Source organism: Corvus brachyrhynchos, unplaced genomic scaffold (genome assembly GCF_000691975.1).
Source record: "Corvus brachyrhynchos isolate BGI_N302 unplaced genomic scaffold, ASM69197v1 scaffold17, whole genome shotgun sequence".
In the NCBI taxonomy this organism is placed as follows: Eukaryota; Metazoa; Chordata; class Aves; order Passeriformes; family Corvidae; genus Corvus; species Corvus brachyrhynchos.
This window is the reverse complement of record NW_008240046.1, coordinates 14,426,564-14,442,509: the sequence shown is the minus strand read 5'-3', so window position 1 is coordinate 14,442,509 and position 15,946 is coordinate 14,426,564. Positions and strand designations below refer to the sequence as shown.

General features: G+C 35.8%; 1 protein-coding gene and 1 non-coding gene across 2 annotated transcripts in view; both read left to right on the top strand.

Moving 5' to 3' along the window:
• TENM3 (teneurin transmembrane protein 3) overlaps nucleotides 1–15,946 on the top strand; it is a 1,268,339-nt gene that overhangs the window by 153,167 nt on the left and 1,099,226 nt on the right. The gene's annotated exons all lie outside the window — the stretch shown is intronic.
• On the top strand, nucleotides 15,551–15,623 carry TRNAD-GUC. Its single transcript has one exon. It is a non-coding gene; the product is annotated as a tRNA-Asp (tRNA).

Sequence of the window (15,946 nt, the reverse complement as noted above, 5' to 3'; positions counted from 1 at the left end):
CTTTATATAACATTTATATCAGGACATCGCTCGGGGGCCCGGCCGAGACGTGGCTGCAGCGCCCGGCATCGGCAGCGAAACTGCGACCAGAGGAGGCGACGCACGGAGAACTGAGCGGCGCGGCCCGGCCCGGCCCGGCCCGCACAGCCCCGAACGCGACCCCGGGAAGAGCGCGCAGGCACCAGCAGCCCCGACAATTCCAACACGGGAGCGACCAAAGGAGAGAGCAAAGACGCAGCGAGACAGAAAACAGCAGCCACTCGGAAAAAGGAGAAGATCATAGTAACTAAGACCTTAGGGATAGTAAAATGGTATAATGTTAAGCAAAATTATGGTTTTATAACAAGGTGTGACAACCAGCAAGATATATTCGTGCATAGAACTGCTATTAAAAAGAATAACCCTGAAAAATGCATCCCAAGCTTGGGAGATGGAGAAGTCGTGGAATTCAAAATTATACGAGGTAGAAAAGGGTTACAAGCATCGCAGGTCACTGGGCCTGATGGTGTTTCTGTAAAAGGCAGTATATATGCAAAAAATCGTAGTCATGTTAGACGATATCTCCATTGTAAGCCCCTCCTACAGTCTCCCTTTCCTAATCCCACCTTTCCCTTTTACCCTATGTCCTATTACCCCCAGTGTATTCCCAATCCGTTTTTTCATCCATGGTTTCCCTCACAAAACCATACCTTTGCCAATTGTTTCCCCAAAAATCCCTTTCCAATGCCGAGTGGGGGATGAAAAGGGGGAGGGAAGAAGTTAAACCCTCTCCTGCCTCAGTTTCCCCACAAAGTATGCCCGGAGAGTCCTGTCTCCCTTCTGTCAGCCCTAAGATGTTCCACAGAATCTGATTGGACATTTAAAGACTCAGGAGGGTGGCTTGTTTTGTTTTGAAACTGTTCTTGTTATGTTTATCCAGTTGTTTTCATTCTCCTTTTATTAAAATAAAACGGGTGAGGTGTTGGGAGAGGGGCCCTGAGGGCACAGACACGGGGTTTCCCTGTCCCTGCTCAGCCTCGTTCCCATTGGTTGGTTTGTGTTCCCTGCGCGGGCAGAAGGACCCTTGGTCCCGTGACTGGAACAGTTCCTCTGCAGAGCCCCGGCCATGCGGCCGGAGAAATAAACATCTCTGAAACATCTACCAAGAATCTGTCCATAGAAATTTCTTTTCCACAGGACTCCTGGTTTGATACATGCGTGTTACAGTATCCACACTGTAACACGTATGTAAACAGATAACATAATGTGAGAGTTTTCACTTTGAAGTGCTACAATAATACGCTGGATTTAATGTGTTTCATGAGCTGAAATAATCCCTTTTTATGTCAGTCTGTGTAAATATCCATGTTTATTCTTAATGTGTTTTTTCTAGACACGCAGTAATTATTCTAGATAAATTGGGTATCTGTAGCTATGTTTAAAATTCATAAATACCCAATAAACTTATATTTCATTACTCTCTTTTTAACAGTACTTGAGATATTTTTCATGTATACAGATTGCATTATTTTCTTGCATATTATTCAAAAGGGACAAAGGTTGCATGTTTGCCTTGAACTGTCAGTATCTTTTTCTCTTTTTGAGATCCTCATCCTGTATCTCACTTCCTTCCGTGATTGAGGAACGCTCTGTTGTGCTTTAAAAAATGATCTGATGATTTTTAAATGATTTTAAAACTATTTTAAATGATTTAAAAAAAATCTAAACTTTTACTGCTAGACATCGTGAAGATGTTGTAGAACCTGGAAAATCTTATATTGTTGGGATATTGCCCTATTGGTACTGCTAGTCACACATTTTTCTAGATTGCATTCTGTCTGGATTACACTTCTTTAAAAGTATGATGTGGTATCATGGATCTATTACATTTCCTGGCAACTCCCTGTTAATTGCCGTGGGAGTCATTGCACTGCACAGTTCACTGAACTTACTGAATGTGGGCATAAACTTCTGAAATAGAACCTGGGAAGCCCAAGCAGCAAATTGTCAGTGGTTATTGTCTTGGTGCTGAAAAACTACACACACTACTGTATCTTCTTTTCTACCCCTGAACACTGACCCTGATTTCAGACACAGTTGTACAATTTACTTTATTTGTCTCTATAAATAAATGCATTCTTTATTGCATATGCTGTGAGATAGCTTCTCTAAAAGTTGCTGATTGATACTGAATGCAGCATAGTCAAGAAAAGTGAAAGCATCCTTTATTCATGGTACAAATGGTGTTATGGGCGCATAAGGGCATCTGGTAAGGTTTGGTATTGTTGCTGTAAAATGTCCTGGCTTCTGGACAATAATGGTTAAAAGCAGCGATACTGTAAAATAAAAGTCTTATATTATGTCAAGTTTAACTGGGCAAACAGAGCATGCCTGTGTTAGTGAGTGGGTAATCCAGTCATGCTCCTTCTGAAAAAAATAATAACTTTAATTCACATAGCTTTAAACTTGCTTGTATAAAGATTCATAATATACTTTCTTATACGTACACATTCATAAATTATTGTTTCTGTAGTACATAAAGAAGCATCTTCAAGGGGTTTGTATATCCTAAAAAAGCAAACTTTAAAGCACATGGTTTGGTATTTAGCACTTGGTATTCTGCTGCTCTTAACATTCGTAAACTTTTTCATCACGTTGATATGATACTACAAGTTCATGATATTACCCCCCCTTCAGGCACCAGTAACTCTTCTTTTTAAGTTTCAAGAGATGATATGAAATTTGGTATGTTGCTTTCCAGCTGAGGTTCTAAATCTGCTAGAACTTTATATAACTTGTATAAATTCTAGCCAAGCTTTAGAAACTATTGTGAGATCAGGTAAAACTAAGAAAGGAAACTCGGGAAGGCTATATGAATGGATGAAAGTAATAAACCCAAGAAAATCCATAGAATCTTTACATTTGTTTTGGTTTGTTGGGACTTTGCATTAGGATTTGTCTCCATCTTAAGCAAGGATGTCCTTACATATTTTTGCTGTTCGAATTCCTAAATCTAATGCCTTTTTTTATCACATAAATGTAACCAGTACAGTCTCAACTGAGGAGTTGCTTTTTTTAATCAGTATTTGAGGGATGTCATTACAACACTGCAATTTATTTCTCTGATTATTCTATAGTTCTGTTTACTCCAGGAGAAAAGAAGATCACCTATTTTCATGTGTTATCCTTTTTCCTACAGACCAAATAAATCTGTATAACTCTCCAGCAAAAAAATCTGTATAACCCTCCAGCATTTCTTCATCTGATGATCAGGAGATAATATGAAACTTAATATGTGGACATTTTAGGCCCACATTAGAGGTAGACCTAAACTGGAACTTTAACCTTTGTTCGGTACTCTGATGTTGGGTTAGGTGAGGAGAGGTTTTTTTATTTTTTATTTAAAATCATATGGGGGGGATATTTTGAAGACCAGAAACAGACAAAATTGAGAATTAACTTCTCTTTACTATTTTCATCACATGGGATCTTTGTAGATTTAACACATTTTGATAATGGTCTCGATCTAAACTTTATTTAAGCATTTTAGCTGCAAAATCTGGAAACAGACCAGGATGTTAGTGGTAAGGTTCAAACCAACCTCATCTGTATATGCATTTGCAAAAGCTTAATGCTACAAAATAACGGTAGGGAACATGTTTTACAGTGCATAAATAAAAGGCAGATAGGCAAATAAAATGCACATATTTCAGAATTACACTCAATTTTTTTTTTCGCTTGTAGTAGAAGAATTTAGTTGTGGAAGAGTAATGGGTAGTAAGACATGAGGGAAATACATCCTTACCTTAACATGGCCAAGATTATGTGAAGGTCACCCACAAATGAAGAAAATAAGTCTTTAATGAACTGCGGTAGAAACTGACCATAGTTTTATTAACTGTAGGAAAACAAATAATTTATCATCTCCCTGAGGTTCTAGTAACTAATTTCTGTGATTTGCGTTCATCTTAGTGTCACCTTGGCCCAGTCTTTTTCAACACCGTATCTACTGCCTTGAAATCTCATCATGCCAGCAACTGCTTCGCTGGGAATTTTCAATTCCAGCTAAAAATGAGATAAAGCATCCCTAACATGGGCATTTCTGCTTCTTAAAATGGTTTCACTGTTAATTCTGCAGATAGAGTGTAAACAGCTTCATTTTGCCACCTGGATTGTGGTACTAGAAGCAACCAATACTGGCATTTAACTACTGCGCATAGAGACTATGAATTTAAATAGTCAAATCCTCCTTTAAAGATGTGTGACTGTTTTGCATTCATAGCTCTGAAGTAGACCACAAAATATTGTTGCTAACTAGACTGCAGAATATTAGGCTGAGGATGAAAAGCAGTGTTGCTAAGTTCTTTTACATAGAGTTCTACATGACAATTATACTTTAAGTCTGACCTATTCTTCTTCATGTTTGGAAATGAGGACTTTCATCCAGTGTGGAGAATGACTTTACAATAGGGATAGTTCCAACACAGGAAGGTTAAAAAGTAATTATGAATTTCAAAATTCTACTTTTTCAAGTTTTAAAACTGGTCAGCAAAAGCATAATAATTTTTGGTTGGAATTTTGCCTTATTAAGCACTTGATTACTTTCACAATACTTTCGGTAGTATTTTTCATGCTTCGATAACTGAAAGAAGTTGAAGTCTATATTAGCATACCCCCTCTTCAAATGCAGAGATGTCCTTACCCTCAAACTTCAGAAAGGGCTACTATTAAAGAAAAGAAAAGAGAACATGAAACAGTATCAGCTGCAACATATTCATATAAGTCTTCTGAAGAGAGTTTTATTTATTCTGCCTGGTATGATGTCATTTCAAAAGGGAGAAAGAATTTCAATCTGAAGCAGAGAAATCACCAGTTTATGTAAACAGGGTTTTACCTAAATTTTCCATTGTACCTTGTCCACATTTATGCATAACTAATCTCCCAAAGTAATTTGTGAATCCCTGAGGATATTCTTGTTGGTCCTGGTGTCTATTGACAGTATTTTCTTTCTTGATTTCACAACTGTGAAATTGTGTCCATAACAGAAATGGATCAAGGAATGCATATTCTGTGAGAAGTGATTTGGAGAATAGTGATAAATTCAGTGTAATTATTATTTTTTATGTATGTAGCATAGAATAGAGAGAATGTTGTTAATATTCATACTATTGAACAGGTAGCGTAGAATAAAATATTTAAGTGTTCATTCTTTGTTAATGTTAAAATTAATGTTAAATGTTATAATTAATGTTAAAACATTAAAGCCAAACTGTTGAATCATGAGAACATTCAGAGTCATTGCATGTGTGTTAATTATCATCTTAAAACAATTACCTTCTTGTTCACTACTTTCACCTATCTTTTGTAGATTTCTAGCTTGCATATTGGAACATAAATGACAAGTATTTTTGTATAGATATATATTATTCATTCGTTTCCCTCAAGTATGCATAAATCAAAAAAAAAAAAAACAATAAAGAAAGAAGCACTATGCTGTGAGGAGTATTTACAAGTGAATTTAGATGATAACCATGGCAGCCTGAGTCAAATATATTTGGAAGATTCCACACCTTCTTTTCGTATTTGTAGTAAAGCAGAAACAATCCCAAAAGTTTGTCCAAAGCACAGCAGCTGAGCATTCCCTTCCAAAGCCAAGTAGAAGCCCACTATGCCATTTAGAGAATATTAGAATGCCCATATCAGTGGTTGGATATAAAGTACATTTTGAGACTTGGTGATGTGAAGACTGAGTTTCAAAAGTTCCGCATGGTTTGTGATTTACATTTGGAAGAGTGCCAACAAAATTGCTATGCAGAAACTAAAAACCCCAAAATATCTGAAATATTTATCTGAATGAGTATCAGTCAAAGGCAGAACAAAAGTGTTTACAAGTGTGGATTTCATTCAGCCAAATTATATTGCAAATTAGTGTTTTGAAGCTCTTGGCCTAAAAATAAAAAAACGTAGTATGTTGAAATCATTTATGCTAAGGAAAAATGTATCTATGCCAGTGGCTCGTAAATGAAGTTACAGCCTGTTCCAGCCCAATGCATTCTGAAGTGACCAAGATATTAAACTTACAAACAAGGTTGTCAGACAACAAATCAAGCTGCAAATTAACCTACTAATTTTATAATCTGGTCACAGCTGCCAAAGTACAACTGAAAATTGATTTGCTGTTCGCTGTCCAGCACAAAATATCATAGATTCTTTTTGATGAGTGTCAGTGATCTCATTAGCATATAGCATATATATATATATATATATATCTCATATAGCAGCCAATGTCTTCCCTACTCCATTACAATAGTTCTAAATTTCTAGGGTCATTATCTGTATGTCCAAACACGCTACTAGAAATGTGCAGAGCAGAATTTGTATGTGACTCTTCTGGGCACAGTGAGTGGCAGAAATGGAGTCATGCTTATATGCGTAACCTTAATGTGATCCCCTGCTGCTTCAATTAACTCTAAACAAGAGATCATGGAATAAGGAAAATCATATTTGTCCTTGAAATTTACAGTTCAGGCATCATATTTGCCCTTGAAATTTACAGTTCAGGCATATCACTACCTAATTTCACCAGTGTTAACAGTGATGTTGGGTTAGGATTCATTCTTAATATGCTGAATAATACGTATATAAATGTTAAAAACTCATGAAAATAGAAAAAAGTTTTAAACTGCTAAGAATAGCAACTTGATTCTGAAGTATGTTAGTAGTAGGTTTTGTTTGCAGAGTGGTGGATAAAGAGTATTTTATCAGAGCTTGTGTGAAGTCTAGAGTTCCTTGTGAATATATGTTCACAGGAAGCATTCTCTCTACATTCACCCTCCACTCAATGGGAATCTGAGGATTTCCTTTTGATAGTAATAGGGAAAACTCAGTGAGCTCCTATCACCCTGCTGTTCTTTCCACAGCTCCCTTGCTACTCTGATCTATTGTATTTCAGGACAGTACATTGTTTAAAAAGTCATTTTCATTTTTTTACGTATTTTTCTCTTCCATCTTATAGTACTAGAAGTACGATAAAAGCAATTGCTCATTGTTTTGAACTCTGAGTCTCAGTCATTAATTTAAGTCCTGGTTCTGCAAGATGCTCTGTAGGAGCCACAGGCATTTTGCCTGCATAAAGGCTTTATATGATCTTGGACATAAAGAAAGTAGCATTTTCTGTATTATTTTCTCTCTATCCCTGTGGAGACTTAATTGAAGTCAGTCAACCCAGGTTCTATTTTTAAATACATATATTTAACAAAGTGTCATATCAAAACAATTTGCTAACTTTCCTTCTTCTAAAAATATAATAGCACAACCATAATTAAGAAGCTGTGGGATCATATAATGCTTTTTCTTTTCTTTTTTTAAAGAATGATCAAATTATTAAGTCAACTCCCACAGCTGAAAATTGTGGCATAGTTTTAGTAAGTAAACTTATCTAAAGCAATAAAAATAAAATGAGATAAGAAAAGAATCTTCTGTATTCAAGGGTAGTAATGAGAGTTTAATTGTATGTGGTGCTTGGTGAAAATCATGGTGATATTTGGATGTTTTCAGTAAACCAGAATTTCTCTGAATAGCATGACATTCCCTTGACGTAAAGGCGTCCTCCAGTTACTAAATATTCACTATAAGTTAAAAAAAAATTTTGTCTGTTGAGTAGGAGTACTTAGTATTTATGGAGCACTTCCTGTGTTCACAATGAAAGATTAGAGGTCAGAAAGTATGTCTTAAGAGAAGGACATGAAAGAAAATCTTACTTCACATAAGACAAGATGAAAGGGTTGCAAAAAATAGTTTTCTGATAAATAAAGAGTTTCTACAAGAAAGGTAGTAATTTTTTATTTATATTGGGGATGAGATGAGAAATAGTGGTATAGAATTGAAATATGATTTTATCTATGTAAATGGAAACATGCTTTTTGGGGACTAATAAGGTCTGGAAGAAGCTCCACTATGGGATCTTCATGTGAAAGTTCAGTTAAATATTCCTCTGAAATATTTTTAATTAAATACTTTAAATTAAAAATAATTTTTAATATAAAATTTAATTTTAAAAATAAATTTAGCTAAATTTTGTTACAATAAAAAAAAAATCAAGTATGTTGAAACAAATACAATCTTAAGTCATCTTACTTTAGAAGCTTCTCTGTATCAGTGAAAAATAAATAAAAGAGATGGATAAAAGAAAGAATAGGCAAAATGCAATGAACCTCCCTTTGCCACAAAAATGTTCCAGACATCTACAGGGCTATTCCATATTACTTTTCTGTTTACAATTTTTTCCATTCACAGTCATACCTGATGTCCTGACCCGGGTGTAAACATAGTTCTCAGTTTTCTTTATTAAGGCAGGCACCTTCCTCTATCCAGTGACGCTCTTTCATTGAGAGGGACTGCATCCAGCAGACTTTGAAAATGTGCAGTTGATCTGACTAGAAAAATGGTTGAGAAGCACTGGTTTAAGAGCAGTAGCTCAAAAGATGAATAAGATCCAAGAAAACTTGCATTTTTCATAAAGAAGTGATGCAACGGAGCTAGAAAAGTGTGGATATTGGCCTCTTTTATGTTTGATATTTTATTAGAAACTTTACAACAAAGACTCAACTATCCTTGAAGAAAGGTAGAGTATTTTAAATTTACAACACCATAAATTTTAGGACCAAATGTAAAATGTAGAAAAAAAATCTTTCTGCAATAATATTATATTAATTTCTGTAATCAGGATTTTTTTTTTTTATGGACTAGACTGTCCATTTGATGGAATTATAACTATAAAAGTTTCTTGAAAATTCCTTGAAAGCAAAATTATTAGTCTACAGTACTTGGGGATTGGAGCTAGATCATCTTTAAGGTCCCTTCTTGCCCAAACCATTCTATGCTTCAAGTAAGTAAACACTGAAAACTATTTGCAATATTTATGTGCCTTATCTATTGAAATAGATGTTAACAGTAAAATTGGAATACTCTTTTCAATAACAATTTTAAAAAGTTTGACCTTCAGATCAGAATTACAGATTTTCTTCTATCATGATCCTCTTTATCTTTTCATTACTGCTTGCAATACTGAGTAGTGTATAAAAGGAATTGTGATTTTTGTAGCCTGGGCATAATCAGGAAAGTGCCTTCTGCTCTCAAACTCTATGTGCTTCTCTTATGTTTGCCTTTTGTTTTCAAGACTGGGTTTGAGTAAAATGTTCATTCCCATCCATACCACTCTTTTTCTTATTTTTGTTGCTTTTTCATTACCTGTATTTGTAATTGAATTTTTGGTTGCATTAATGCTTGTGATGTACTAGCAGCCTTATTCTGACAGTAAGTCTAGAAATAACAAAGTGCAATATTGTTTCCTCAATTCAAAGAAGTTATATTAGTCCAGTGCTCTTATTACTAACATACAAGAACTAAAAAAAAAGAAAAGCATTGCATGTAGGCCAGAGAAAATATCCAAGGAATTTTTAAAAGTTAAGTTGCCTTCTAGAAACATAATCTTTAAGACTTATTTTATTCCTACTTCTTTATTTTAAGCTTACTGCACACTTTGCACTCCCAGGCAAGGTAAACCTGATACTTTTTTGATTAGAACTTGTGTTTCTTTTAGATTATCTTTTCTGGAGCAGGGTGAAACCAAATAAATTTCAAATGTATACAAGAATATATATATATATATATTCTAGGATTGTAAGGTGAATTTCCCATAAAACTCAAAGAAAGTGTAGACATCTATACCATTATACATTTTCACTAAAAAAGAAAAAAATTACATTTTTTGAACAAACTATGTAAAAATTTCCATTGAAGGTTTACATTAAATGTATTCTTAAACTAATAACTTCTCACATACTATTAGTTATGATAAAGTTTCTTGAGTCTAGTCTAGGATGGTCAAACCTCTGTTTAATGGAGGGAACAGGAGGAAGGTCTGTTCTCAGAGCTATCAACCTGCTCTTCTCTTTGTCCTCCATCCTTTGTATTTCTCAGTAGGAATATGTATTTCAAGATAAAAGGAGATTTTTCTCCTATTCCATACCAAATTTCAAAGGCAAGCCTTATACACTTCAATGGGTTCTGATTCCCAAGCTGCATGAATAGCTAGTAGGCATTTTCTGGAAAAAAAGGAATTGGTGAAATAAGCATATATTTCTAATTTAGTTCCTCTTTTTCTAATGAGTGAAAATTCCATGACTGTTCTTAGCATTGGACTTCTAATTCAGCACTTTTAATCAGATTCACATTGTGTAATTTATGGCAGAATATTGACCAAGAAATGGGTATATCGTTTAAAAATGTTTTTTAACTGTCTCAACTAAGTGAATGAGACTAAGTGAATTAGCTTAATGGTTGATAATGATCCATGATGATTACTTTGTAGAGTAAATAAAGATCTTTATAACATCATTTAAGTAAAGCAACTTACTAAACAAAACTTAAACCAGACTTCAACATCATTCCAATTCAGACTGTGAGGAGTGGCTGCACTATTTTTTTTTTTCTCAGATAGCGTATCTTGCGTTTCAATTTCACCACTATCAAAAAGTATTTTCTTACTCAATTTTTTATTTTATTGGTGTGCATCTACAAAAAAAGCCACAAACAGTTCTGGCAAAATGGCAGTCCCTATTTCACTTAGTGTCTTATTAATATAGTGCTTTCTGCAATTCGTCATGTATTTGAATAATTAAAATCTCGTATAATGTGTGAATAGTTAATTTGAGAAATTTTTAATATCTTACGGACAGTGCCATTATTTCCGTACTATGATAGATTCCCTGCTTTTGCTATCTTTTCCTTGCAGTTTATCATATGACCACAAATCTTTTGCTGGGAGAACAAAACTGAAACTATAGCTCAGAAAGAAGAAGAAATAAGGCTGTGACCTGAAGCACCATAATTAGAAAGCATGCTTCTCTATTGAAAGTGTTATTAAAAGGGGAAAAAATGCTTTTCATAAACTGTGGTAATAATCTCTATTTGATGGAAGGCTGCTGCTTAGCTTCCAGTAACAAAGATGTACTTTATGAATATGAAAACAAAGTAACCATATCTATATTCTATTTCTGCTTATATGTTTGTCAAGATCCCTAAGTCCTTACACAAAAAATCTTTTTGAAGGCTTTGAATCTACTTCTAAAACATGTTCTTGTTTGCTTGCACTATTTCTAAAAATTCTTTTTCTTCTCAAAAATCTTCTGCTATCCACTTTTCAAAATCTCTAGAAATGACCCTTTCAGAAGACAGTTGGCTTTTCAAGTTCACTGTTCTGTTCAGTTGGCAGTAGCTAAAATACCTGCCTTAGTGTGCATCTTTTGTACTTGCTAAGTGTGCATATTTGTCTGCAAAAAGAAATTATTCTTAACAATATATAGCCAAAGTATGCAAATAATTATTTATTAGGTGATCCAGCAGTCAAACTAGTATGTTTGGCTACATTTGTTGTTTCTACTTCTCTTCCACCTGTAACTACCCAGGACCAAGGAGGTAGAACATTAGTGTTACATCATAGGTAAGTCTTAATGAGAATATGAGTTGTTACTGTTGACTTTATCAAATAATGGGGTAGTTATTATCGTCCAATACATTTTCTTCCACTTTAGTATTTGTTTGCTTGACTCTTCTGTGGACATTTCCAGCCACATTCAACCTGCAGATGTGCTCAATGTTTTAATTGTTAGTTTTCATTTGTCTGGTACTTTTTACTATTATATGACACATAAATGGCACTTTTTTAATTACTCACTTTCTAAGACAGACAATCCTGTAGTAGGTTTCCACAATAAATACCAGTTTTATTCCTATCTGAATAAAATCCCACTTTTTTTCTGATGTTGGTGGACAGGCATAGGTGGATAGGGAGACAACAGAGGAGAAGCACGCTTCCTCTCCCATATGCAAGGAACCGGTCATTTTTAATTCAGTATCTATCCATACTGTATGTCTATTCAACTCTTCACCTTTTTGTCTGTGGGAAATCAGAAAAGAGAAACCCTTTATATTAACACAAATCATACTACATCAAAGCTGGACTTTATTTTCACTGTTTTTGCCAACAACTGCACAGTAATAATAATTGCAGTTAAACAATTCACCAGAGCCGGCGCAGCAATGGACTTTGCATAATGAATTTTGCAGGACTTTATCTTAACTATTCCATCTATAACACCAGATAATGATGTTCTTTTTTGTACAAAGTAGGAACTGCATAAATTCCTGAACATTATTATTTTTTAAATATCATTATACCTTATATGGATTTAAAACTGGAGTTCAAATATTAATTTCTTCAGCAAATGCAAAGTTTCTTCTTATCACTCAGAAACCACACATTCATAAATGTCAATTTTGTGGAATCACATTTCTGATCATTATCACTTTTAATGCATATGTTAAATTATCTATCATGTAGAACAAGAATAATTCAATTCATCTCAAGATTACTTTATAGTACTCAAAGTTCTTCAGGAGTTGGAATTTTTATTGCTTTCATTTTTGAGTGTTGGTTTTTTTTGTTGTATTTTTCAGATAACATGCATATTTAACATTTACTGACATGTCACATGAAGAAATAATTTGAAGTAATTTCTTGTAGAAATCTGTATAAAACTTTGACACTTGACTTTAGGTTGGAATGCACTTTGGTATTTTCTGATGAGCAAATTGTAATAGCACAAAATTAAAGATGAGCAAATAAGTTGTTTTAAACAAAGCTGCTCCTGTGATGTCTGAACTTTAAGTGTTTTGAACAAAGTAAGTATTTTCTGTTATTCTTCTCTTTAAAAAAGTTGTATTAGTTTTCCTTTGAGTTAGTACCATGTTCTCTTGAAGCAGAGGTTAAGATGTCTCCTTTTGGGGGTTTTGAATCCTGTTATATGAAGCATTTCAAGTAAATTCTGCCCTTTCTTACTGAAGGAGATAAACCCTAAACTCTTTCCCCTTTTTCAAAATTCTTCCCTGACAAAGAACCTCTTCCACTTGAGTGGTCAATGATTGTACTACACACTGGATAGAAACAAGAACTCCACTATCCAGGAAGCACTAAGTAAAATTAAACAAATATAGGAAGGACAACCGTAAAATAACAGGCAGAAAGAGAATGGGGTTGAAGCTGTTCTTGTCTATCTTAACTAAGTCTTTTTGCAGATGTGCTTCAAGGTTATCCTTGCTAATACCGAATACAGCAATAACATGTTATTTATGGATAGTATGTAGCCATGTGTATGACATGCACAGGTGAGATCTGAATTTAGTTTTAATGGAATTACTACCAAAGCAATAACTCAAACATAGGTCAGGAATCCTGGAAGTCAAGAGCTGATCATATTGTCTAACAAACACTTGCTGAAAGAAAAAATCTTATAGGAGGAATAAACATGGAAATAACTTTTTTTGAGCTGCAACAGCTGTGCATTGTTTTTTGTTCAGGACAGAGTTTTTCATTCATCTGTAGTGACTTCCTTGAGAACCTTCATTCATACATTAAGACTTTCCAGGTAGCTGAGTCAGGTTTAATATTTTGTTGTTGTTGTTGTTAGCTGACCTTACTTTTTCAGACAGCTGATTCTTTATCATCAGCGGTTTCATCTACTTCATCATGTACTTCATGGGTGGTAAACTACTAGTGTTTGATGCAAGACATGTATCTTATTACTTAACTGGCTAGAATTATTGCAAGTGGTTATACAATCTAATTTTTTTGGTGGCAAATAGGACTTTTGTTGGTGTTATTTACAGGCCCAGGCCTGTACATGTGGTTTGTATTCAACTCCTGTAAGCCATTCTGTGTCACTTCGGTATTGGTTATTCATGCTGCTCTTGTTCTGTGGCTTCAGAACATGTAATAATCCCTCTTCAGAAAAGTGCAACTTGGAATACTCATGTTTTAAACCACTTCACTTTGCTGTCTATGAAGAGATCCTGGACTCTTCCTTTTAGGTTGTCAACAACAAACTCATATATTGTCATTCTAAAGCTTCTCTCTTCTATGATCATGATGAAATTTCTTATCTACCCCTTGAATCTGGCTTTCAGGGAGACTCTTTTTAAAGCTTTCTTTGCTGTCAAGAGAGCTAATTTAAAGCCATTCACACAAAACTGAAGAGTACCTCCCTTAAGAAGTTATTCTTGATTTTTTTTCCCTTTTCTCCTTAGTTTCTTTTTCTGTGTCAAATATTCCAAACCCCTGCTGCATGGTAACAGTTGCTCCCAGTAACTTTGAGTTTTCTGCTTCTTACTGTCACTTTTGATCTTCTTCTAGTGACACTTCTAGTAGCATTATTGCCTCCAACAGCAGAGTAGAGAAGTGTCAATAAAGTCAGACAAATCTTAGCAATACCTATATCCTCTCTGGCATCCAGACAAACTGTAGCGGGTTCAGTTCATAAATGGGGCGGAAACACCAATTAAGTGTAGTGGTTTGGTTTGAAATATCCATTACTTACTTATTTTGCTTCTGTGAGATAAGAATTAGGAGAAATCAAAGCAGGCACAAAACTTAAAAGAATATAAAGAAGTTTATTAACAGAACTAAAAGAAAGAAAAAAGAGTCAGACTAAACCTTCAGAACACTTCTCTTACCCCCACCTTTCTCCTTTCTTCCACTGACAATGTAAAAAGACAACCCTTGAGATTTTCAGTCCATTTACCACCTCTATAATAATCTCTTTTTCAGTTCACTTAGGGAGAGGAGTCTCTCTTGTTCATGCTATGGAGACATCTCTAAAAGAAACAGTTCTCTCATGGCTTCAATGTCACAGTGAGACAGCCTCCCAGGTTGGTTCTCTGCTCGCATGTGAAAATCTCTTCCTTCGACTTACAGCTTTCCCCACAACTGCTTTTGGGGGTTCAATCTTGAGCTACTGGGGTACCATTTTAAGGATGAGCTGTTCAGAAGCAAAAGGTTCTCTTCATCCATCTCTGGGAGCACCTTCATCTCTAGGAACAGAGGTCTTCTCTGAGAGCAAGGCTCTTCATCACTTTCATCTCTCTCTGTTTAAGCTTCTCACCAGATCATAGCTACTTCAACGTTTGCTTGTTTCAGCACAGGGACTTTTGCTCACAATTGCAGTTTGAATGCTCCACCCCCCCATGCTTTCATGAAATTACAACGGGTACTCTGACGTATCATACTCCATCACCATAGCTTTACAAGAGAATTTCAGCTTCTAGGTTTGAAGCATCTCCTCTTTCTCCTCTCTCAAGGTTTCAGCTCTTCCTTCTTCTCTGACTTTGGTGTCTTCATGGTGTTTTCTTCATGTGCCTTCACCTTTCCCTTTCCTCTGACCTGGGAGAGGATTGACGTCTGCAGACTTCATCTGTTCTGGAGGAAACTTGCAACACTAAAAGGGTTAATCTCACCCAGGCCCTGCAGCTGGAATTTGCTTATCGCTGTTGGTCATGTGATCCTTGCCGGGCAGCAGCCTCAGATGAATTTCGGCTGCACTAGGTGAGGGCTGGCCTGGCTGAGCCACACTGCGGGGCCACCTGCACGGAGCAGGGCTGCAGGAACTGGCCCACATGGAGCAGGGCCGTGGATGGAACAGGGCCACATGGCTCTGGGGTGGCTGTCCCCTGGCTGGCCTGGCTAGCTCAGTTGGTAGAGTATGAGACTGTCAATCTCAGGGTCGTGGGTTTGAGCCTCACATAGGGCACCACTAATTATTTGAGCTGGTTTGGACAAATTGGGAGGAAAATGTCCTCCAAGAGAAGTGGGGTTACAAGCACCCCTCCCCCACCAGGTTTGGGAGAAAGGAAATTTTCCTCGGAGGAAAGTGAAAGACATAAAAACACTAGTGGAGGAAGCACCCTGCTTGGTTTTCAGCCAGCTTTTGGCTCCTTTTCTCAACGGAGAGTTGAACTTTGTTTTCCTGGGACTTTGGTTTTTCCCTTCTCGTCTGGACTGTTTCAGCATCAGAACACACCAGGAGAATTTCCCACCAAAGCCCTGGAGGTGGGCCCACCATGACCCAGCTCC